The sequence below is a fragment of the Oryzias latipes genome, chromosome 16 (assembly GCF_002234675.1).
Source record: "Oryzias latipes chromosome 16, ASM223467v1".
Taxonomy (NCBI): Eukaryota; Metazoa; Chordata; class Actinopteri; order Beloniformes; family Adrianichthyidae; genus Oryzias; species Oryzias latipes.
Genome location: NC_019874.2, coordinates 11,537,722 through 11,564,210, shown reverse-complemented (window position 1 = coordinate 11,564,210; position 26,489 = coordinate 11,537,722). Strand labels below are relative to the sequence as shown.

At 39.9% G+C, this 26,489-nt stretch overlaps 1 long non-coding RNA gene across 4 annotated transcripts in view; it reads right to left on the bottom strand.

Moving 5' to 3' along the window:
* Nucleotides 1-26,489, bottom strand: part of LOC101157968 — a 119,528-nt gene that overhangs the window by 21,002 nt on the left and 72,037 nt on the right. For all 4 annotated transcript variants that reach the window (XR_002291942.2, XR_002291940.2, XR_910209.3 and 1 more), the window contains exons 4-5: nucleotides 23,953-24,023; nucleotides 22,948-23,084 (exon numbers count right to left, since the gene is read on the bottom strand). This is a non-coding gene — a long non-coding RNA (uncharacterized LOC101157968). The remainder of the gene's footprint in view (nucleotides 1-22,947; nucleotides 23,085-23,952; nucleotides 24,024-26,489) is intronic.

Below are 26,489 nucleotides of genomic sequence, written 5' to 3'. Positions count from 1 at the left end.
ACTAAAAAGACTTGTTCCGATAGGTTTCTTCTTTGTATAAACAAATGCGACATCTTGCATAAAAGTACCATATTTTTCACACTACAGGGCAGACTTAAAACCCTTCGTTTTTTGTTTTTTTTAATGACGAGCCTTAAAATCCAGAGCCTTTTAGATATATGTATTAATTCTGAATTTGCGAAGAAACAATTTTGACAGGTAAACAGTAAGCGTGGGTGGATCAATCTGCGCATCGATATACCGCGGTGAAGTATTGGTACTAGTATGCTGAGTACTAGTATGCTCGTTCCTAGCATACCTACAGTAACAAGCTCAAATTTATTTGCAGAGTTCATATGCGAGCGCGGTGACCATCTGTCAGCAGTGTTGCCAAATTGGGCAAAAAAAAACAGCCCTATTTGAGCGGAAAACAGCCCAATTTGGCAACCCTGTCTGTCTGCCAAAAGCGCCCCCCCCTCACACAAACCCTCTCGCTGCTGCTTACAACTTGCCCCTCCCCTCCCAGCTTCTTTGCGCAGCAGACAGATTTGTATTTAGCACTGATGGCAGAATTGTTTGTTGCGTTCTTTATATTTTTGTCTTTACGGGTATTTAAATGACCAAACGTCTCTAGAGCGGCTTTATTCTGAGGCTCACGGTTCCTCCAGTGGTCAAATGCCAAGAACTAATTTTTACACACCTAGGTGTGTGACATGACTTTAACTTAACTTTATTACAGAGTTGCTTTTGGTGACTTTTTTTTTTACTAGTCACTATGTTATTTCATTACTGTCTTTATTTAAAAAAATGAAAAACATTGTGGTGCTGTTTTTTATTTATTTTGTTTTTTGGTTACTTTGTAGTAGCTTTTTTTAAAATGTTGTGTTGGAGCCATTTGGCTGAAATTAGATTATTTATTAGATTTCATGCATGCATGCGCCTGTCATTCTTTGGTCATGGGGCTATTCTGGCCTCCTATTGGTTAGATGCATTTTGGGAGCTTTTATTGGCATTTGCATTCGGATTTAGAACTTGGGAAGCACTGCAGCATATTAATCTTGGACCGTCTTATTGTCGTATTATTGTCATATTTAGGACGTCTTCATGCCCTTAAAGTTTTTTTTTGTGGTTTGTGATTTGTACTTTTACTGTTCAAGAAAGTGCAAGAAAATAAATCACATAAAAGGAAGAACACCTTGTTTTTTTGAAGCACGCGTCAAGACAGTTCCCGCTCTCCAAGATACCTGAATGTAACTGCAACGGCAGTCACATGTTGCACTCGTTACTGTTTCTTTCTTATTAATAATGTATTATGCCATTACTAATATACATGCTCTAAATTTGATTCATGTTTAGTTAAACAGAAAAATTCCAAAATTATTCTATTATCAAACATTTAAAAAAAAAAGTATCTATAAAAGTACCCCTGTAAATTCTTGGTATCGGATCGATACCCAAATTTCCAGTATTGCCCATCCGTAGAACATGGTCCTCTGTCAAAATGTCTGTTTTTTTTAAGCTATAAGTTACAAACAAAATATGGTATTATTGTAAATATGCTAACCTGGATGACCAGAAGGAGGCGGATGTATATTCACATAACGTCTGTTTCAACGGTTTCAGTCTGTTTTTTTTAAGTCTCACAAACAGTAGTCAGAACATTTTAATTACCATAATTATATTACTGTTTAATCAAAAGTGTAGTCTAGCAAACTAAATATGTTGGTCTTTTAAAAAAAATTTAAGAAAAGGCATTAATTCCAAACGCCACATCTACTGAAGTCTTTTAGCATCTTAAAGTGTCATTTTCTTGCTCATATGACATTTGAGATAGAAAAAATTCACTTTTACTTTGACATTTTTCTCACCACACCCTGACAACTTGACATTCCACGGTAATTTAGAAAGTCATAATTAGCTTTTTTTTTTCTTTTTTATCTTAAGTAGCCAGTTCTGTACTCATTTGACCTTTTATAAATTAATAATTTAGTTTCCAATTATTTAGTTTGTCCTTTTTTTTCTTTTGTTCATGCACCTGAGATTTCAGCCCTTGATCCGTCTTTTTTATTCATCTTTGTATTCAATATATGCAGAATGTTATGTCAGGAGACCGTAGAGACAAAACTCTGAACCCGAACGCTTTCTGACACTGAATTGTCTCTAAGGTCACATCAGGTCATGTTTGAAAGAAAGCCTTCAATATTTTTGATGGTCACTGACAGCGGTAAACTGAATAGTCCTCAACTTGTTTTTTGAAATAATTTGTGAGAAAGGCCTTTAGGTTAGGCGAATCTAACCTTTTGGAGTGCACCAAACTTCCTTTTTGGCAGGTTTATTTGTGCACATATGTAGGTTTTTAAACCACAAAGAAAGACAGATGAGGCCCCTTATGTTCATTGATAATTATTATAATCACTGAGACGCCATCTATAGACTTCTGGGGGAGGTTTAGCATGGGGTAAACTCATTATTTTTAGGGGACAAAGCCTTGGGAGGCCAACGTGAATTAGTTTACGCCCAGTTTAACCTTCATTGAGCACACCTGCTCTCAGGGAGGTGCGTGCGTGTTGAGGATCCGTGTCTTTTAACAAAGTTTTCCTGCAGGCCGGTGTGCATGTTCTCAAATGTCAACGACAAAGCACCGCCGAACAGGCCTGGCGGTTCAGGGAGAACGCACCCAGGTGCTGCTTTGTCAAACTGACAACACAGTGGTTGCTCAAACCTTTTCCAACTGTGCCTGAGAGAGAAAGAGAGAAAAAAAAAGCAACTGCACGTATGCGGCTTTTGTGTGAGCCTTCTGCGGTATGTCTGCAAGAACCATAAACCTGGAAACAGACTTGACCCGTGTGTCTCAGCAGTTTCCTGTGTAAGCTGAGCCGTGTGTGTGAGCGCCCCTGTGGTTCCCTCGTCACTCCTCAGGGCCTGAAACAACCTTTCCACTCAGTTCGTTTGCCTCACCGTCTGTGCGTTTCTGCCTCAACGTGAACGCGCCGTTCCATCTGTCTCCTGTCACCAGCCGTCCTTTCTGCATAATTAGGATCTAGGATCATTTCTCTGGGGGTCAGAGTTCAACCCTGCAAAGGGTGAGGAGTCAGTAGGCGGGAGGGTTGGTGTGAGATGACATTGAGCACGCACACAGCTGCAGCCCTGACACCACGGACAAAATCAAACTAAAATGTTTAACACATTCTTTTTCATTTATTTTTTGGTTTCAGTCCAGGCAATGAACCCAACACAAAAGAGTTCAAAGTAGAATTTCATCAGAATTCCTTATAATATTTGCTTTGCAACCTTGAAAGTTGTCCAGTTGTAAGCCCCAAAACACATTTTTTTCAACCATATACACAAGGAACGACTGAAAGGGTGCCGCCCCCATTCCCATCACCCATAGACTGATAGGCAAACACACACTCAATGCCTGAGCAGAGGATCAGGCCGCCAACCGGCCAACAAATCTGGACTTTTTAAGCCACTAAAGATCACTTTAGTCCATGTTCTAATCCACTCTCACATTCCACTTTAAATCCAACATCATCTTTTTTCCTAGTGTAGGTTTCAGCCTCTTTGTAAATGGAAGAAAAGTCCTGTACTGCTTTGGAGTGCTGGAAACTCCTGAACAGATCATGTTCCCACACATGCGTGTGTTTCTTTGTGGATGATCACCAGCTTTTGCTCCATGAAGCTGCAAAGTCATCCAGCATTTGATGCACGTTCAAGAAGACGCTAAACGCGCCCACACCTAGGTGTGTGAAATTTGTTCTCCCCATTTGACCAGGGGGGAGCGGCGAGCTGCAGACACAGCCGCGCTTGGGAACTATTTGGTGGTTTTACCGCCCCCAATCCAACCCCTTAACCCTTGTGCTATCTTAGATGACCCCACCCTTACATTGACGTGTTCTCCCTACCATGACAAAGGTGGATAAAGGTGGAAAGATTTCATGTAATCCATGGACACCAGTGAAGATCACAAATCATTGAAGAAAAAAAGGTTCAGCAGACTGTCTAGTGGGTCTATATGACCCAACTCCCAATGTTAAAGGGTTAAGTGTCTGTTTTTTTTGTCTCGAAAAACAGAAAAGAATCAGAATAGAATTTCTTGTTCTCTAAGCCTACACATAACCTTGAAAGCACCGCTCCCCTACTAAAAGTTAGGACATTTTCTTATTTAATGCATTCTTGAACTGTTGTGTTAAATATATCCATCTGTTCCTGTCTTCACACCAGGTTGTCACCTTCCATCCCTCAGACAGTTTGTGACATTAAGGGGGCTTGCTACAAAAACAAACACTTCAGAGAAGAGGAAGTGTGCAGAGTTTCTCAAAAACAAACAAAAAAAAGAAGACCAAATTTAAAGCTTCATGCCAGTTTTTTTTTTTTTTTAAATAAATGACTTAAAAGTGGAGGAAATTGAAGTTCACCCTGAAACTAAGGATACGGGTTGTTTGGCTTGCATACACGGACATCTGTTAACACACACTCACCCTGCCTAGACGAATATTTCAAACACACTTCTAACCTATTCACCAAGCCGAGCAGTTAAAGAAAAGTTTCTGCCTCCAGCTGAAACTCTGACCGTAACTGAGTATAGCCTCTCGAGTGATTTTATTGAGTTTAACTTTATGGCTCTTTTTATTGCTTTTATTTTTGCCTTTTTGTGCCGCCGCGTTGTGTTTTATTGTGCGAGTTTTGATGTTGGATATCTTTAAAAGACCGGTGAAAAACAAAAGCAATTGTGTGCCAAGAGCTGGAACGTTGGCTGCCATAAATCATGGAAATAGACACACAAGTGGAACGGCTGTGTGCACAGAGAAGAAACCAAACAGACAAAGTAGAGTGTTTGGTTTTGTCTGGTGACACATGAGGATACTGAGCTGACCCGGTTCCTTCCCATAAGTTCCATCCTCCCACAAGAGGCCGAACGTGGAGTTTGCTACTTTCAAACCGAATTTTGAGTCCACACTTTATCCCAAGACACACGACTGTTTGTGTGTCTTGCTTGAGTCGCAACTGCCAAGTGGATAAGAGCCTCTGGAAGATGCGCCCTCTCCGCTCTAGTAACCTTCTACGGACCCAGACATCCTAAAAACCTGCTGCACCTGTACGGATGCAAGTGATCAAGACCTTAAAATGTACATCGTGCCTGAAAACATCTAAGGATCCATTAACCCAATTACACTTAGTCAGCATCGTTTGAAGGGTTGTTCTTTTGAAACCTGATCTGAAAACAAGGGTTCATTTCAGGTCATAACATTGCTGCAGGCTTTGATTTGTCTCTGAGCTCAACTAGGAAAAGTAGAAAAAAATGAAATGAATAACTATCAAATGTGTTAAATCATAAAGAAAGAAACTGTTACGCAGATAAAGTAGGTGCAGCGGAAGGCGCAGGCCCTCATAAACTCATAATAGTTAGAGGACCAGTGGAACCATCTGTCCCTGCTTAGAGTCATGGGGATGCTGGTGGCTGCACAGCAACTAAAATACAAAGGGGTAGATCCTGGACTGTTTTCTAGTCAACCTAGAGCACGGGTGTCCAGATCCAGGCCTCGAGGCCCCGTGTCCAACATGTTTCTCAACCAACCTGCCATTGAAGCTCCTTATTGGCTACACACACCTGATCCAGGGTAGCAGCAGATAAGGCAGCATTTCTGGAAAAGGCAAGGCAAGGCAAGGCAAGGCCTGGAGTTTGGCACCTCTGATCTAGTGGAACTAGTTTTCTTCCTTCCTCCTTTACTTTCTGTTCAGAGCTGGTCTTCCTCACAAACAAGCAGTTGTTTACAGCAAAGTCGTGTTTCTAGGTCCTGTTTTGTCTCCGGTTTGCTATATACTACCATCTACCATTAACATGAACTACACAGACACCCATCAATGTGATCTATTAAGCCAATAACTAAAATACAGTCAAGAAAATGCGGCTTCATTGAAATGATCTGGGGTGAGTTACATTTTACCCATTTAAATTTAATAAGGATTAACGTAATTGTAATCAGTCTGGTTTGGTGTTAAGTTTCTTGCTTTCATTAGCCTTGCTTTTGGTGTGTCACCTTAAGAAAAACCCCAGTCAGGGGCGGAGCTACAGGGGGTGTGTTGACCTCCAAGCAAAAGGATTTCAGCCCCCACCCAATTTTGGGGTCAATATTAGTACCATTATGTTTCTTTTAGCATTAGCAAAAGACAGCTAAAAGCAGTCCTGTTTTAATATTAATAACATTAATGAAAATGTTTGATATGCACACTTTTGATCCTGTCATTTGCACTCATTTGCCACCATTCCAAAGTCTTCTGCCCCGCCCCCATATCAAATGTTCTAGCTCCGCCTCTGCTGGTTGTTTATAACTAAACTGTAGTGAATACTAACGTGAAAGCAGAAAAAAGCAAAAGAGAATCTTTAAGGTTGTGAATCACCTCACAGCTTCCACGGAGACCAACTCCTCAGATATCAGGGTGTGTGTTTGTGCGACTGTGTGACTGTGAGCACACGCGTGTATTCGAGCCGATCTCCTCAGTCGAACAGGATGCCAGAGGTCAAAGGGGAGGGTCAGAAGTCAAAGCCTGACTAAATAATTACCAGATACCCCTTCCAAGACGCAAACACAGACTTTATTTAAACTCTTGTGTTTTTTGTTTTTTTTACTATTTTTGAAGAGTCCAGACAGCATCTTCCTCTGTGGGCTCTTGTCTCAAAAACACACTCAAATACGCTCCCTTTTCCTTATTTGTCTCAGTGGCACTCAGACATCCAGCCATCTTTTGCACAGACACATGCATAATGCGTGTCAGAACGACACACACACACACACTCACAATCCCACAGACAGGCTATCAGTCAGGAAACATGGGGGGAGAAAAGGAGCCGACAGCCAGAGAGAGGCAGGGTGGATAGATTTAGCCTGTCAGCCCTGAAAGGCCAAAGGTCACAATAAAAGCCCACTGACATATGTATGCACCCGCATACATGAAGGCACTCATTCACATGCACACACATGCAGGCAAACGTATACAATGGTGCTCCTCAGAATAAGGTCAAATGTGGGGGGCAGACAGCTGGCTAGGTTCACTGCAAGAAGAGAGCCGACAGCTGGAGAGTTTTACTGGTGCCTAGCCTTAAACAAGAGTCACAGGGAAGAGTAAAGGGAGTGCAAGTGAATGTTTATGGCAAAGCGAGAGGTGAAGAAATATGTTTTGGTTTCGCCAAACAGACTTGATACCATTAACACGTTCTTCAGGAATTCACGGGTCGGCGAAGACGGGCCGGTTAAGACAAACTCCAGTGTTTCTAACATGTTTTTGAGCCATTTTTCTGATGATGGGGGACATTTGCAAAGACAATTAAGCTCAAAATGCATTTCTAAGTATTCAAATTGACCAAAAGGTCATGTATGCTGGGTGGGTCAAGAGTTTCCTGCTCCACTAAAGGCCATGTCACACAGCCACTACGCACATTTTGCACATGTAGCACGGATGAAAATTGGTCATACGTAAAAAATACCTGAAAAAAACTTGTCGTCTTTACATGAAATTTCATGCAAATCAATGTAGAACATGAACTGTACGTGATTTTTGCACAGTGTAGATGCAATTTGTGCATCGATTATGTAATTTTAATGGTATATAGGCGCTGTATGCACGATATAAAAGTTCTACATCGGTGGTACATGCGGGAAAAGTCTATTAAGACTTACTTGGAAAACACACACGATGGCATAAGATATACGTAATAATTGCGTATGAACTACACAAAATTAGTGTAAACTGAGTAATTTTTTTTTAAACAACCAAATATCTTCTACAGCTCAATTTATTGTAAAGACACATCGGCCTCGACGGACAATCGCGCATATGAACGAATGATAAACGCAATAAACACGTATGAATTACTTATATCACGCCAGTATTACGAAAGACCGAAATTTCATACGTGGAAAATGTGCAAAACGTATGCAGTGGCTGTGTGACACGGACTTTACATAGAGAGCATTAACCCTTTTGCGATCGAAGGCACTTTAACGTTGGGAGTGGGGTCATCTGGACCCCCCAAGACAGTGCGCTAAACCATTTGTAAACTTCACTGGTGTCAATGGATTACATGAAATACTCTTCACCTTTATCCACCTTTGTCATGGTAGGGATAACACGTCAATGTAAGGGTAGGGTCATTTTGACCCCACAACATAGCACAAGGGCTAAGCAACAGGGAGGGGATAGGTTGTTGCATGCTTAAAGTCCCGCCCACAACTCAGACGTAAATTTCTAATGAACTACCGCTGTATGAACTCATATTTGTGCCACTACAATGAGGAGTAAAGTCACAGATTTGAAATCAAAATGTCCTAAGTTTAGTTTTAAGAATAAAACTCTCTAAGTTGCACATTACAATATTAAATGTTTGCTTACAAGATCATGACTTTATACTGCCGCTCTGCAGGAACTACATCCTAGAAAAGAACATAGTTTTTGGGAACACCTTTACGATAAATCAAAAGCAAATGCATGTAAGCGCTGAACGTGTCACACCTTCAGACATAAATAAGCGTACACAGACATGCCTGTCTCCTTGACTTCAAGTAGGAGTATGGCCTCAAATTCAATAACTTTACTACTGGCAAAGACAAATTAGACCTTTATTGGATGAGACAACTGAAGGATGTGGGCTGAGTTGGGGTAAAAATAAGGGATGTATGGCCTGACAGTAAAAAATGTGAGGCTTTCTCAAAGCAGCCATTAAGCTGATGTATTTTGAGCCAATGTTTTTTGTTTGTTTGTTTGTTTTTCTGCAAAATGTTGGTTAAAAAGTGCTACAGAGGTGGAGAAAAAAAGGTTAATCTTGTAATTCTTTCAATCTCAGTGACAAAGGACATTTAAAAAGTGATGTTAAAAAATGTTTGCTACTTGTTTTCTAAAGTCTTAGTATCTTAGTGGTCTTACTAGTTCATGTCCTCCACCCAGAGTTTTGGTGCAAAATGTCAAAGCAGTGCAAATCTAGTGAATCTTGCTCTAGACTTTTTTTTTTTATCACTGCTCTACTCCGATATACGGAAGATCATAAGATTAGCATCAACCACAATTCTCAATTTCACCTTCGGTTGGTACTTCTGTAAAATGAATCCAGACATAACTACCAAATCCAAGGACTTGATTGGTCAAAGTTCAACTGGTTTAACTTTTGACGTGCGTTCAGTAGCTGTGCGTTTTATTTGTAGAGCCTGAAAACGGTCGCGTTAGAGTCCTGCGAGAGTTTGGAAGGAGGAAGCCTGAAACCCCCGTGTACATTTCATTGCAAGTGGCCGTTTGAGTGCGCATTGCTGAGGGACGTGTGAAGGGTCCAAAATGGGAACAAAAAGGTTGAATAACGTGACAATTCATAACAAAATGAAAAGCCGGGCATGACAAGACAACGTGGCTGGTTAAGCTGCTGCAACCAAGTGGGGTAAAGCTGGAAGGAGGAGGGGTGAAAGAGAATGGGGATTGAGGCGAGCATGTGGTCAACACAGCAGGAAGCCCAGTGGTCATTTCACCCATGGACACACATGCACACGCTCCGAATGATAGGCCTGCTGATAGAATGAACGATGACCGCTCAGCCAAACATGGAGACAAACTGAAGTCCAGGCCTGGGGCTAAATGAGAATCTATGGAAGCATCGACACACAAAACACAAAAAAAGACAAACTCTTCAGGCCGACCAGACAAAGCTTCGCCTGCAGTGGCGATCAAGGCCAGGCTGGTGGTTTCAGCACCACAATTTGTCTCAATAATGTGTTTTGAGTCAAGGCTATAAAATATATTTCTCCACACGATAAATAAAACAGCATTGTCTTTTGTTATTTTGTATTATCATCCCATCTTTCACTCCAACATCGATCATGCAGACATCAAGGAAAAGTGAATAACAAGTGAAGGTGTGCGTGTCTAAAAATTCACAAAACTGCTAGAAGTCTATATAATTGATGCAAGATAGGCATAGTGAAGCTATGAGGTGAATATTGAAGCAAGGCTAGAGTTAATATTACATTTGCAAGATCGTTTATAATTTTTAATAGGCTGTGTCAAGAGCACAACAAATAACATCCATCTTAACATGTAATTTCATCTCACGTTCAGCCTTCAAGCCTGTGTGGGACTGTTTTCAATGCCGCAGCAGGCTGCAACACACTTTCTAATAAGAAAAAGCTCCATCCCACAGGACAAATGAGACATGTACTGCCCTTCTGGATCATTTTAATCAAAAAAATGCAAATAGTATTCTTTAGATTTGTCCTAACCCAACCTTTCTTCAATGGGTCAAAAGTAAAGAAATGCATTAAAGTCAAATTCCAGGTTTGGCCATTTGGCACTAATAGGCTGTTATGATATAATCTGATTTATGCATGCTTTTACTTTGCAATCAGGTTGCTTTGACATTTAAAATATATAATTTATTGTATATATTATACAAATACTCTGTTTTTTTAAAAATACGAAATATAGGATGTTTGTTTCTAATGTTTTCATAGAAAAAAAAAGTCTTAGATCCTTGTGTTTTGAAATACTGATTATAGAACTACATCTCCCAACAAGCAACTTTATGTTCTGTTACATATAAAAACCCTAAAACAACAGTCGCCAATAAAAAACGAAATCAATGTATAATAATGCACGTATGTATGTTTTTTCACTACACAATAACTTTTGGAGGCCAGTTGGACATCTGGCTGTTCTGACGGACATTTCCCGCTAGGCCTGTATTTTTTAAGCATTTTTTTAACATTATTTAACCTAAAAGGTCCATTAAGTCACAAAATGCACAAAATTTTGTCTTGTGCTCCAAAAATGCTAACTTGTGCACTCAAAATACAAATAAAATGCTAATTTGTGTACAGAAAAAAGCAATATGTGTTCATTAGCATTTTGTGCCTACAAGTTAGCATTTTGTGTGCACAAATTTGCATATTTAAATTTTATACTAATTTGAGTGCATACAATACAAAAAAAGTCATAATGCTAATTTAAATTATAAATGCTAATTTGTGTGCACAAAATACTAAAAAAAAATGCTGATTGGTGACCAGAAAAAACTATTATTGCCCACTTTTGTGCCCAATATTCTGCACAAAAGTTAGCATTTTTTGCACACAAATTAGCATTTATTGTTTAAATGAGCATTGTGAAGATTCTAATTCGTGATGACAAATGCTAAATTGTGGCCACAAAATAGCAAGTTGTGCTCACAAAATGATAACTTGTGTGGACAAGTTACTTATTTGTGCAAACAAAATGCTTCCAACTTTTTAAAAACTGCAAATGCTTGAAATGAACTTGCTCCCAAGTCCCATGCCCCCATCTTGGGAGTTTATCTGGGGTCGTGGAGGGTCGTAATTAGGAGCCGCTGCATTTTTATGGGAAGTGCAGTTGTGTCTTGAAGTTCCCTTGAGACTCTTACTGGCTACCTAAAGAATGTCATGAAAATCTTACGATTGTTGTGCGTGCAGTAAGGGTAAAGTGAAGTATTTGTAAGGATAATGTAAGTTACACGCACTTATAGCTTGATGATGTCATACAGAACCCTAACGCCACTTTTTTTGTTGTTAGTGAAAGTGCCTGCATCTCATCTATTTAATGCTTTTTTTACCCATGCGCATTGTTCGAGTGTTCACTGCGACCTGCCGCCCGCAGCAGGCCCGAAGAAAACGTGCAGACAGAAGACAGGGGTTCCCACACTTTGCTGGCAAGTGTGCCAAACATTGGGAGTTGGGTCATCTGGACCTCACAAGACAGTACGCTGAGCCTTTTTTCTTCATTTGTAAACTTCACTAGTGTCCATGGATTACATGAAATCCTCTTCACCTTTATCCACCTTTATCATGGTTGGGATCTAGCACAAGGGCTAGATAGCAAATCAGAATTTAATGAATTGACTGTTCGAAGACGAGAAACTTTTCCCATTCACTCTAACAGTAAATAAATGTGAATTTCATCTGGTGTTTCTAATTGGATAAATGTATTTGACAATGTAATCCTGGTTTAATGCGCCTGCTACCTTGTACTTCTGTTCAACAAAGGTACACAAATGATTGCTTAAGTGTCATAGCTTGACTGACCTGCACTTTTTTTTAAATATATCTGTGCATTTTAACTCCAACGCTTTATTTATTTGTGTCACAGCTGAAGAGAAGAGATTTCTTACCACCAAAATGAGATATAACCAAAAAAAAAAAAGAAAGACAGGTCTAAATGCATGAAAACAGTTATCTGTGTAAGCACGTTCTTCGGTGCCAGACTTCACTGGCACACTATTGTAATGTGGTGTGACAATCTAATCTAATCTAATCTAATAGGACAGTTAAAACTTCAGCTAATCACACTACAAGGGGAAAGATTGCATGCAAAGCCTTCTCGTTTGCTAAATCGGGCAAGGGGAAATGAAATGTTGCACAATGGGGCTGTTGTATTATTAGTCTTTGGAGGAAGCTACCGAATCATTGGAACAGACCAAGAAAAAAAAGAAAAAAAGGTCTGGGAAAGTATCAGCTTCCTGCCTGTGACTTTGGAGTTTATCCTGAGAATGTCTGGGTCAGTGCAGAGTTTCCTGAAAATAACAGATTATTTTTAACCGGGTAGTTGAAACAGAACTAACTTTTTATAATATTTGCCCAAACGTCCTTAGTTACATTTGTAACAACTTCAATGCGCAAAAGAAGAAAGAGAAAAAGGATACGTCCCTCACCACTCCAGTCTGTCTGACCTCAGATGAACTCAGCTCAGCCTCCGCTGGTGAAGCGGAGGGCAGATGGAGGAGGGGGGGGGGGCGAAGAGCCACAGACAGCAGCAGAGCCCAGGGTGGGAGGGAGGGGAGCTAATTCTTACCACGTGTTGCTTGTGTGGATGTTGAACTCAGGACGTACCTTTCACTCAGGCCGTTGTAAATAAAATCCACCAAAGAGGCTTGCGGTGTCCGACTTTTCAACACAAGCTATCAACAAATGCTAAAAGCTAATGCTGCGTTCAAACCCAATGCGATATGAGCGTCAAATTCCCGTTGGATGAAGCGCGTATCCAAAAATGTGTTCACAAACTCCATGCAAAGAAAGAAAAACATTGTAAAGTTCAGGAGAATCAGGTTCTTCTCCATGTCGGTTTTGGACTGATCACATCATCGATGCGTCAAAGGCAAAAGCTAAGTCTCTGATTAGTTTAAGGAACGCATCTACTTTGTCAAAGTTCAGATATTTGATCTAATTGCTACGCCAAAGTGCCCAAAACATGCTGCTGCCAGACCAATGGACTTTGGCTGACGTTCAAATCACGCCGTATCACCTCTGTTTACGTCTGTACATTCACTCATCATTGAAACTGGACGCCCCTGACGTGCGAATTGGGTTTGGTGTGAACAACTTAAGAGATTTAGTTCTTTGGTGTAACCCTTGTGCTATCTTAGATGACCCCACCCTTACATTGACATGTTCTCCCTACCATGACAAAGGTGGATAAAGGTGGAAAGATTTCATGTAATCCATGGACACCAGTGAAGATCACAAATCACTGAAGAAAAAAGGTTCAGAGCACTGTCTAGTGGGTCTAGATGACCCAACTCCCAATGTTAAAGTGCCTAGGATAGCACAAGCTTTACCAAACTTGTTTCATTTTCTAAATCCTCTCTCATTTCTGGTGGCCAGAAATGTACAGCCTTTATTGTGAACCGCTTTTGTAATAACAACAGCAAAATGTTCTAAACTTTCTGTGTGGACAAATTTTTTCCATGGATATTTTAAAGATATTCCAGATTTCTCTCATTTTTTACTTAAATCCGTACTTGGTTTCATTTACTTTGATAGTCTGAACATTTTAGATTGACCTCAGTGGTTTTGTCTCATTTTTTTTGTGTTTTGTGGACCAGCAGCCTGTCCAGCATTGGACAAAATGGGGAGGGGGTTGTTTATTTGGTACAACACTCAAAGCACATTGGCCAATATTGGTGTAGTGGTTGACGCCCTTGCCTCACACGAAGACCAAAAATGGTTCGAATCCCAGCTAGGACCCTTCCATGTGGAGTTTGCATGTTCTCTTTGTACATGTGGGGCTTTCTCCGGTTTCCTCCCACAGTCCAGAAACATGGGTTGTGGGTCGATCCGTGTCTCTTAATTGCCCCTAGGAGTGCATATGAGAGTGTGGCCCTGCAACTGACTAGCAATCTGTTCAATGTGTCCTCCCTTCACCCAACAGTAGCTGGGATAGGCTCCAGCAACCCTGTGACCCCCTAAAGGGATTCAGCTTAGTCTGAAGATGGATGGATGGAACAGATGGATGAAAATAATACTGGAACCTAATTAACACAAGTTTTTGTCCTCATTAGTTGAAGGTATAAAAAGCTATGGCTAAAAGAAATGTGCTACCCTGATGTTCGATACTTTCAGATGCATGAATTCATTTGAATCAGTGCACTTTAAAGCCCTGATTCTAAATGTTTCTGTTCTTGTGGAAAAACCTGTGGATTAATTTTTTAAAGTAAAAATCTCACAGCTTTCACCTCTTCATTACTGAATTAAACAAATAAAAAAAGGGGGGAAAAAATGAGTTAAGATCTTAAAAATTGACTGGATTACTCAACAGATCATGACAGTCTTCATGTTATAGTCTGATACCGTTTTCCGTTTCCTCAATCGGTTGTTTTCTTTTCTTTGTTATTTCCACATTCCAGGATTTTGTTGTTGTTGTTTTCTGAATTATGTTTATTCTTTGAAACATGATTGGCTTAATTTCTGATTTAATTTGAAATCTCGGTTTACTTGTGGTTTGTTTTTGGTTTTGCTTTAAAGCTACACCTAAGAGGTAACTTTACTGAAAACAAGTCTTGCAGACACAAAAAATATTTATTTCACTTCAGTTGCTAAATCGACTTTTGGGTTCATTTGTGTCATTTGGATTTTAGCGCTTTGGAGCTCCAAAGCCTCCTCTGGAACGCCACACCCGTCTACGCGTGACGTAAAAGCCGGCGCAGTAATGACCCACAATCGGAATAAATTATTGATATGCATCCCGATCTGATCAACAATCGACATAACCCACCTATCTCGATCGGAAGGAAAGTTTGATCCGAATGAGTCTGATCGGGGCAGAGTATTCTGAACGGTATGTTTACATGACGCATTTTTATGCCGAATTTTGATTACTTTTGTCCAGGTAACCACAGCAATTGTTGACTATAAATGGAAATAAAAAGACCGTTTTGGGTGACTGAAAAATTATGTCAATAATTGCTGGTTGTTTTGTTTTTGTTGTTACATAAAAGAATGGAACAACTAAAGAGCATTATAGTCATATGCGTATATTAACTTAAAGAGTTAAAGAATCCTTAACCCTTGTGCTATCTTAGATGACCCCACCCTTACATTGACGTGTTCTCCCTACCATGACAAAGGTGGATAAAGGTGGAAAGATTTCATGTAATCCATGGACACCAGTGAAGATCACAAATCATTGAAGAAAAAACGTTTAGGGCACTGTCTAGTGGGTCTAAATGACCCAACTCCCAATGTTAAAGTGCCTAGGATAGCACAACGGATAAAGGAGCTCAAAACCAACAATTTAGAAAACACCACTCTCTAAATTCACTTCTGATCATCTCAAAGAGGCGCAGCAGTCTTACATGGTTTTGAACAGCAGGAAGTAAAAGAAAAACCTTTATTATGACCCCTTTATTACTATTTCCCAAGTTCGTTTTTTTTTTTAAGGACTTTTTTGACACGTTAATGTAATCCAGTTTGCGTGTTCATAACCTTTTCTTCCTGTTACTATTCTCCACATTGTGGACACTGATTACTTTTGGGAAATGGGAAAAATGATCCACAATTGTAAATATGTTTGCCTGTGACCGAAGTCGCTGTAACGGCTCTGTTCTTTGCATTCCTGCTTCTTGTGAAAACACGAGAATTATTGATGAAGCTCCGAATTATTAAACTTTTAGGAGCTGAACTGTAATTCATTCAAAGCTTTACAATAATGTAGTGGGACAGTGAAAATCGATAGCCGTACTGTCAGCAGGTATCATTAATTCTTCATGGCACATTACCAGAACAGATTCTGACTGAAATCCAACTCGGTACATATTAATTCCCAAGAAATAAAATATTGATACAGCCGACACAGAAGCGGTGAGCAGCGCACACCCAAACTCACAGAAACAGAAACAGTTGTTTTTTTACACCCTGCATGAGGCCTCAGTGGTAGCTGTTTACAAGAAACATACAGAAAAAGTACTTGGAAATGTGCGCCGTACGCTCGTACATACAGTACTCAAAAGTGAAGGCTGTTGCATTAAATGCACAAAGTGAATCGACAGGCTCTTTTTATTTTGGAGGGTTAGTAAAAGCACTCATCCTGGGAACACATACACGCTCGCAACTTTTCTTGGAAACAACAGCGATTGTCAACACGAAGTTTCTCAAAGACGTTGAGGAGACCGTATGTCGTCTACGTCCAACCCCGCAACGACAATCGAGCTCGTCACACGCTCATGCATGAATGCAAACCATCCCACATGTGAACGTGTGCAGCGCGGCTGTTTGCCCCGCACATGTTCTGTTGGTGACGCAGAGGAAAAGTCATTACACTTGCACTTCCCCTCCAAACAGAAGAGAAGGAAGAAAGACTGTCTTACATGAAGCACACAGGAAATGAGTGGGTGACATGTGCATGTGTTGTGTGCTTGTGCGTGCATGTTTCACGGTCTGAAGTTGTCCCCTCAGGGCTGGTCACCGAGGTCTTGTAATTTCTTGTCTTTGATTGTCTCAACTGAGCAGACTACAGCTACAATTACAGCCAATTAAAAACACCCAGCTAAAAAGGCTGCCTCACTTAGCCAACAAGGTCTTGTGGGTTCACCATTTGTCCAAAGGTCTCCCCCAAAATAGCAGATTTGAAAGCGGAACGACTGTTGGATAAATACCAGTCATCTCCCTCTGTTTGTTTGCAGTACAACGCTCAAAGCGCTGTTCAGCTGTGGCAGCAGAGGATAAAACGGATCCACTCACAGGCGGTTTGAGCCGTTTCTCAAGTTTCATTTCTCCCCGCATAAAGATACAAACTGATGGAGCTTCTGCTTTTTAACAAAACTCCTACTTCTAATTGTGTAACTAATCACTTGACAGATAAGTGAGTGTGTGTGCTTCTCATGTGCCTTCCTTTGCAGGAGCTATGGTTTTGCATAACGTCCAAACCAGCACTTCCTTGTGTGCCTGACTGCATGTGGGTGGCTGTTTATCAGATAGCATCAGCTGTGTTTGTATGTACTTTAACTGCTGGAAAAAAAATATTAAAAAAATGGACACAAAGCATGCATTTACAAAAATAAGTGGAAATATTTAACTGAACTGGAATAGTTAAAATAAATGACAGTATCACTCTATTGGGCCTGACGCTTTTGTATTTCCCGCACTATAAGGCATACTTAAATGCATTAATTAAAAAACACACCAATAATTTGGAGTGCTTTATATATGGATTAGTTCTGGTTCTTACTGATTTTGGTATGATTTTGAGAGGTACACTGAGCTCTGTCAAAATGTTTATTTTCTTATGAGTTGCAAACTAAGTTGAGTGATGTTGTAAATAGCTAATACAGCTAGCGAGTAACAGTGTCGGAGTGTTGGGTTTTTTTACGTTACTAAGAGAGAGCTTGGGGTTAGAGTAGTCACAGTGACAATTATTTTATCGGTGTCAGTCTTATTTTTACATGTTGCAATCAAGTTTGGTTTTTAATATATATATATGCTAACACGGCTAAAAAACGTTGTTTTCCTCGCATTTAACTAATATGATTGGTAGTCAGCGTAGTCACACTAACATTTGTTTTAGCAGTGTGCGTCTGTTTTTTTTAAATGTTGAAGAAGTTTAGGTGTTAATGTAAATAAGCTAACACGGCTAACGTTTAGTGGTGTCGGACTGGGTTTTGTTTTATTTTTACGTGTTACTAACAAGGTCGGTAGTTAACATAGTCAAAGTAACATTTATTTTAGTGGTATCAGTCTGTTTTTTCACATGTTGCAATCAAGTTTGGTTGTTCATATAGATAAGTTAACACGGCTAATAGCAATGTCAAACGGTGTTTTTCCTCACATTTTACTATGATTGGGAGTCAGCGTAGTCACAGTATTGTTTGTTTAAGCGTGTGCGTCTATTTTTTGAAATTGTTGCAAAAAGGTTTAGGTGTTAATGTAGTTTTGCTAACACGGTTGACTTTAAGTGGTGTCGGACTGGGTTTTGTTTTATTTTTACGTGTTACTGACAAGGCTGGTAGTTAACGTATTCACAGTAACATTTATTTTATTGGTATCAGTCTGTTTTTTCATGTCTTACAAACAAGTTAGGGAGTTTTAGGCATTGTGCGTACACTAAAGCTTTTAACCTGACCAGCGTTTTCAGAATATCTGTTAAGGCAGTTATTCGGTGTGCTTTGACACAAGTTCAAAATAAGACCATTTATTGACGATGCGGGTTATAATCTGTTTCTTTTGGGTGTTTTTTTTTCTCTTAGTTATTTAGTGGTTAGATATCTACTTTACTGTTACACTTAAATGAGCTGAGTGGAAACTAGATGTAACCTATTTTTCCATGACTCCATACCAATTTTCCTTAAAAAAAAAAAAAAAAGCATTCTGTTGCCTAGAAGTAAATAAGTAAATAAATTTTTTTTTTTTTTTTTTTTTCTTAAACTGCATGCATAAACACACCTGCCTGATTGAAGAGGGGACTTCCTGCTTTGGCATGAAGTTTAGTTGTTGTTGTTTTGTTTTGTTTTTTTTGGGGGGGGGCTTCCTGTAGTTTCACATGCCATTAAACAACATCTGACAATGTCTGCTGGTAGTGCCTAAAGGCCTCCCCCTGGGAGTCTTGAGGGACATGTGTCTAAGTGTTTGTTGTAATTAATGGATAGTTCAGTGAGGACATTTCAGTATGGAAATAAGTGTTTTGGTGGCTGCTTACAGTAAAACATAATCACTGAAAAGGTTAAGACCCATTTGGACATTATTCAATAAAAAATGACGATAGAATTGGCTTCTTGTAAGATTTTTTGCACTCTAAGACCCTCTGCAATAACTAACTGCTGTAACAGTTTAGAAAACACCCCGAATCTGGGACAGAGTTCCTGGATCTGTTGCGTTGAGCCAGCTGAGGTTTGCTTCCATTATTCCATTTCCAGCTGTTATCATGAAGGAAGATGTCACACAAAGAAAAAAAGTACAAAGGGAATTGCAGTCTTGAGTTGCAGCGCATAGCTCAGAGGGTATCATCACAGTACCGTCTATATATATCAAACGCAATGGCGTAGGCAGGTTTATTAGATCCATGCTGCACAGCGTGACTTGCAATAAACTTATAGGATTGCTGAAATTTCACAGCCTGTAGGTGCCTTAAGTCAATTTAATGTCCTCTGAAGTCAAGGATGTACGACTCTGTGTGTGGATTATATACCTATAGGGATCCAGACACAGAGATCATGTGTGTATTTTTATGCGCACAACTGTGTGTTTACTAGGTGTCTGTATCCTGCTGAGGTGACAGATGTTTGCGTTGGTGACAAGAAGAGACCGTGTCCACATTGATCCTCTGGTGAGTGTGTGTGTGGGTGGGTGAGTGCTCGTGACTATGTGTGTTTGCGACGGTGTGCGTGTGCACGCGATTGGAGTTTGTAAAAAAGGGGAGTAAGTTGGAATAATAACTATAGGGAATACATATCCTTGCAGAAGTCAGAAAGGCTGTCCTTCACCTGTCTCTGTTTCAGTAGATGTGTGTGGGTGAAACCTGACATGCTTTCACAACACACACAGGTACAGCCTACCATCTCAACCAGGAAGTGATTGAGTTTCCTGAAGTCTGCAGATGTCCGAAACCCCATGATTCTCCCTCTGCCTCACTCTGTTTTTCTCACACTTCCTGTCTTTGTTGTTGTGGATTTATGTTAGCTCATGTGTTCTATTTCTGTTCAGCTGCTGTGTCTGTCTTGTCTCACCGCCGTTTCTCACAGACTGGATTGGCCTATTTTAAGTCCTGAGACACTTATGGTAGATGATATTAAGGGAAACATTTTGCGCAGAAAAGCACTTTTAAATGTTAGTATAATCTTCTTCCACTTTCGGCTTCTCCCATCAGGGGTCGCCACAGCGAACAAGTCGCATGGTAAATTTGGCAATGTTTTACGCCGGATGCCCTTCCTGACGCAACCTTCTCAAACCGGGCTTGGAACCGGCACAGAGGTAGAGAAGGGAACAGGGAGCAGCCCGGAGTCGAACCCTGGATTCACGGACGGAAGGCGCCGCAAACCAGCACGAGCTAAGCCAGCTCCCAAATGTTAGTATAATACAATGTAATAAAAAAAAATGGGTAAACCCAACAATAGCCAATGTCCTTGGATTGTCATGTTTTGAAAAACGACTCCACACTTTCTGACTGTACATCTATGGTGTTTCTTGAGTCACACCTCAAATCTGTGATAGGCTTTTGTTTATCCCACAATACACAGCAGCTAAATCCTTCCCTCCCTTTGGTTTGCCTTCACTCTTTAGAAGTGTTTTGCACCAGAGGTAATTTCCAAGTTGCTGCGGATTATCTGACAGACAACTATATATTGTCATTTAACTGTTGCTTCAGCTAATTGCAGTTTCATGGATGAATGTTTCTAGGTTCTATTCCATCAGGAAAAGCTAAACTTTGCTACTGACAAGAAGGTAAACTGATTAAACAATTACTGAACACTAAAAAATGAGATAAGATGAGATGAGATAAAGCTTTGGTTGTTTAGGGTCATTGGGAAAAAAAATAAACTTGAAGCCTGGTAAGTTTGAAAACACAGTTTTCATGCTAAAACAAGGTAAAAACATACTGTTGTGAGGATGCTTTATTGAGTAATGACCCAAACAAATGCTAAACGTTGTCCAAAAATGTAAAAAAAATAAATAAATAAAGGACCCCAATAACCTAGTAAAGTCTCAGTCCTGTCAACTTTAAACCTATGTCCAATCTGTTTAAAGCTGAAAGGGAAATCTTGTAATGGGTGAGCTGGAAAAGAACAAATGGACTAAAAGAAGAATGGACTGCTACCAGCAGACACTGTCAGATGTTGTTTAATGGCATGTGAAACTACAGGAAGGCCACCCCAAAAAAAAAGAAAATTCACGCCAAAGCAGGAAGTCCCCACCTTAAACATGCAGGTGTTTTATATGTGCAGTTTTTTTTTAACTTGTATTTATACTTGCTTTTTTTTTTTTTAGGAAAATTGGTTTGGAGTCATAGAAAACTTGGTTTTAGTGTAACAACAAGTAAGGAATAAATATAACCACAAAAATCTAAGAGAAAAAAAAAAACAGACATTGTGAGGCAGTAAATGGTCTATTTTTGAACTTATGTCAAAGCACACCGGATAACTGCGTTCATAATTATTCTAAAACTTATTAGTAACACGCTACACATTAGCCACATTAGATGTTAGCGCATCAACAAAACCTGTAACTCCCAACCTTGTTTGCAACAAGTAAAACAAAATAGTGATACCGCTAAAACAAATGTTACTGTGACTACACTAACAACCGTGTTCATAACACAGTCCGACACGTTTGCCGTGTTAGCATCTTTACAATAATGCTAACCTTGTTTGTAACATGAGAAAAAAAAAGATTCTGATAGAACAAATGTTCCTGTGCATACCCAAGCTCCCACCTTTTTAGTTTTTTTTGTTTGTTTTTTATACAAAAAAGAAAATAAAAACACTATAACACCGCTACACGTTAGAATATTCACAAAACTCATAATCTTGTTTGCAACAAGTGAGAAAAACAGACTGATACCGCTAAAGCACACGTTGCTGTGACCACACAAACTCCCAACCTTGTTGGTAACATGTAAAAAGAAAACCAGTCCGGAACCGTTACACGGTAGCCGTAACAGCGTATTTACAACTCCTGTGACTCTAAAACAACATGTAAAGCAACATGTAAAAAAAAACAGACAGATACAGCTAAAATAAACTTGACTTTGACTAGACTCAAGACATGTAAAAAAAAAAAAAACAGTCTGGCACTGTTAACGTTAGCGTACTCACAGTAACACCCAACGTTGCTTGTATCACTCAAGAAACAGACATTTCCACACACCGTGTGCCTTGTGCCTCTCAAAATCGCTTCAACACAACCTTAATTCATCCAGATATAAAATAAGGCGTGCTGTTGTTCTTTTTTTTTTTTGTTTTAAGTAAGGCTTTTTGGTGTTCCTTTATCCCTTGTGCTATCTTGTGGGGTCCAGATGACCCGATCCTTACATTGACGTGTTCTCCCTACCGTGACAAAGGTGGATAAAGGTGGAGAGGATTTCATGTAATCCATGGACACCAGTGAAGATCACAAATCATTGAAGAAAAAAGGTTCAGCGCACTATCATGTGGGGTCCAGATGACCCCACTCCCAACGTTAATGTGCCTCCAAGACACAGGATAGCAAAAGGGTTATACTCAGTTCTAGCTCGGATTTGTCAGTGAACACAGAACAGACAGTGAGAAAGCCTCTGAGCATCTGGTTTGGCAGCGTGGGCTTCTTTCCCACTTTGATGACTCCGTCTTCTTTTTTCCCCGCCAGAGTTGCTCGGCAGGTTTATGAATGAACCAGTCAGCATATCCAGCTTTAAAGTGTAAACAGCCGAGATGTAACTGAATTAGCACCGTTTTGAACTGTTGCAACTGGCTTGTCATCTGTCACTGTAGGAAACCTGTCCGTATAGAAATTAAAAGCTGTTGTAACAGTGATCTAATATTTTATGATTTTTATCAAACAAAACCAAAGTCAAATAAAATAGCAGTGTTTGTCTTTCTAAAACTCCCCTAAATTCTTTGTATATCAGTTTCATGTTTTAAACCTGTAACAACCTATAATGAGATCATGAAGGAAACAGTGTTACTGTAATGAAAAAGCTTATTAGTGTATATTGCCAAACAGTAAAGCAGTGCCTCACCTGTGCAATCCATGTCCCTATTATAGTTTTATTGTAGAGGTCTGGAGTCAGTGAGGAATCCTTCAGTCTTAATTAAATCCTCTGTCTTGGGGAGAATTAAGGTCGTGATCTCCCAGACCTCTCCGCTCCCACACTCCCTGAGAAAGAAAGAGGGAAGAAAGGAGACTTAATGAAGGAGTAAAAAGATGAAATGGCTTAATGAACTGCCTAACGAGGCCTGCGGCCGTTTAATAAGGGCTTATTACAGCTTAATTAGAGCAATAATGCAGCCTGTTTGGAGTCATTCGGTGTTGACTTGTGGCTGATTGTGTTTCATGGAAACTGGAGAAATGAGGGAGTGAGGACATTACAGACAAAAAAGATGGATAATGAGTGACGGGTTTATCCTAAGAGCGTTTGCAGCAGCCGATTTTGCAGTGACTCTTTCTTAGTTCTTGACTTTGTGCTGTTATAGTCTGTATATTTATGAATATTGTCTAAATGAGGGGTGTCCAATATGTCCGGCTGACCGTGATCAACATTTTGGGCACCCCTGATTTAGACATAAGAGTGAGTAGGTTGCAGGACACGGACGGACGGACGGACGGACCGACGGACGGACCGACGGACGGACCGACCGACCGACCGACCGACCGACAGACAGACTTAAGCTACATCCTCGCTCAAATGTACCTCACTTGACTGACGTGCAGAATGGCGAACTACACTATGTGCTAAGCTCCGCTAGCAGACATGGAGTTCTTCTTCCTCGTAAATTTCATAAACACTCAGCGTCAGACTCAGAACTGTGAATGAGCCAAATATCAAGTCACATAATAACTATGTCATCTCAGGACATGAAGAATGTGGCCTTCAGTGGCAAGGCTGCTCACCTTGCTCAGATATGAAAACTTTGACACAGCATGACAGAGTTGCAACACAACTGTACTTTTCTTTTAAACAAAGATTTCAATCCAATCATTTCAGTAACATGTAGAAGCTAATGAGTCACATGCTTTGACTCACCCAACAATGAAGTGTTTTCTCTTTAGACCTCCTGGTGGCTTAGATGAGTCAGAGCAGACGCATACAGCCATCTAAGGACACAATAGGATGACAAATGCACGACACGTCAAATCTTCACCCCATGCTATCATTCAACAAAAAATGTTCTGACCCATGATGCATCAGTGCAAAAAACCACCACTATATAGAAGTGAATGACAGAAATTTCTGAAGTTCTGAAGAAGAGGAAATCATAATTCTGTGAGATAAATATGATGTAAATTTCTTTTTATTTAGAAATGTATTAGTGAAATTTCTACACTGTGTCCTTTTTTTCTTGGAAAAACTGTTTTAAAATAAAATAACAAAGGCAACCCCTGTCTTTCCCCTAAGAGTTTAACGTTATTTAAAGCAAATAATAGGTCTGCATTCAAGCGACCTATTTCAATGAAAAGTCTATATAAATGCACGTATATGCATGTTTCCGGCTTCCACAGTCACAACTCTTGCATTCAACCGCCGCTATACAAGTTTTTAGGTCAGTTTTTGGGTTGTTACATAATGCAACGAGCGTTGGCATTTAAACCAGATGGTTGACACATGGTTAAATTACTGAGGTACCAACCATTTGAAAATTGATCATGAAGGAGAAATCAATAATTATGCTTTGTGCCTGGCCACAATGATATGATATGAAGTCTTTCATAAATCGGAATAGAGCTGTGAAAGAAAAAGCCTGAAACAAGATTTGTTAGTTATGCACCACTTTGACACCAAAACTATTCCAACTGTGAGTACACACACTAGCATCAGGTGGCGACATTCCAGTGTGAACACCATATGCTAAAAATGTGTTCAAGAACCCGTGTTCAGCGTGTTCTTCAACACGTGACACATGCTGGTTTTACATGTAGCATAAGAATTTCTGCCGCTATTTAGGAAAAACCATATCGCCAAAAAGTAGAATAAAGTCATTAGGTGGACAATTATGAATGACTTTGCTTTTGAAGCAGCACGCTGTGATGTCTGGCAGAGTTTCAGGAAGAATGTTTGAACTCTGGCAGTCAAAGTTTGTGGACCGCATCTCTGACGCGGCGGCTGCTCTTCCAAAATAAAACCCTCTCTGTTCATTTCCAGAATGCCAACCAGCTGGCATTCTGTTGCGCTGGGTGCAGTGATTTTCTCCGCTGTCATCTTTCCCTCCTCCTGGACGCATGTCAGTTTTCCACCAGAGTATTCAAGACGCCAGCTATTGTTCTGGAATGATGTCAGCCTTCTCACATGGCTTTCTTTGAGAGATTTAGACAAGCAGAGAAGCTGACAGTTCCTAGAAGGATGCCAACCCATCACATCGTTTGCTCAACCACTTGTCTGCTCTTCCGCCGTGTCAGTTATATGTTTAAAAAAATAAATAAAAGAAGGAGAAGAAGAAAAGCAAGATGTCCCTTTTAAGTGTGGAGTTTAAATCTTTGTGTGTTGAGCTTTTAAAAACCATGATGATGCCGTTCGGTGAAGTCTTCATCCCAATTGATTTCTAGCTTTTCTGTCTTTCTCCTGCGTGGTCAAACTGCGTTCCACATCTTTGATTCATTGGCCTTTATACTCCCACTCACAGCCTGAAGTCTTCAGATCAAAGGTTGCTGGTGATCCCCCCCACACACACACACCAACATTCCTTTTAAGCAATTGCCCCCAAATGGTGGAATAAACTTACCTCCATCTTTTCTGTGTTTGAACTCTGCTGACGCTAAAGAATTAGAAAAGCTATTTAGTTAGATCTAAGTCAATTACAGCTAATTAAACATTTGTTACTGTTCATGTTTTCATTTATATTTATTTTTCGTATGCTTGTTTACAGTTTTTGGAGTTTTTCGTCTGTGCATTAAATCTAGTTTTTCATAATCTTTTGTATTTTATCTGTATAAGAAGCTAGAAAAAAAGGGCGTTCATATTTGCTGCTCAGTGAAGGGATGGAAAAATGCTGAGTACACAGAAATACCATGAAATGTTAGCACAAACAAAAAGGACAACTTTTTTTTTTATGTGTCACATGTTGAAGGATCTCATATACAATTCTGAATCTGAGGTTAAGAAGTTACTATCAGCAGTTAGAAAAAGAATAAAAAATCCTGGTAAAGTTATATATAACTGTAATTTAGTCTGTGGATAGACTGGAACAATGGCCTCTACCACTTGGGTGTTTGAAGAAACTTTATCACTAGAACCCTTAAGACCGAACTGTATTTTTGTGGCATGAACCTAAAAGTGAAGGTTAGGGGCGTAACTGGGTTTTTAGGGAGTTTGAGGACATTTGTGAATTTAGGCTTCTGGACTTGGTTTGATTAGATGGCTGTTGCTGAACATTTCTTCACCTTATGTGAGCTTTCAAACCTGTGTAACCCTTGTGCTATCCCCCACCCTTGCATTGACGTGTTCTTCCTACCATGACAAAGGTGGATAAAGGTGGAAAGATTTCATGTAATCCATGGACACCAGTGAGGTTCACAAATCATTGAAGAAAAAAGGTTCAGCGCACTGTCTAGTGGGTCTAGATGACC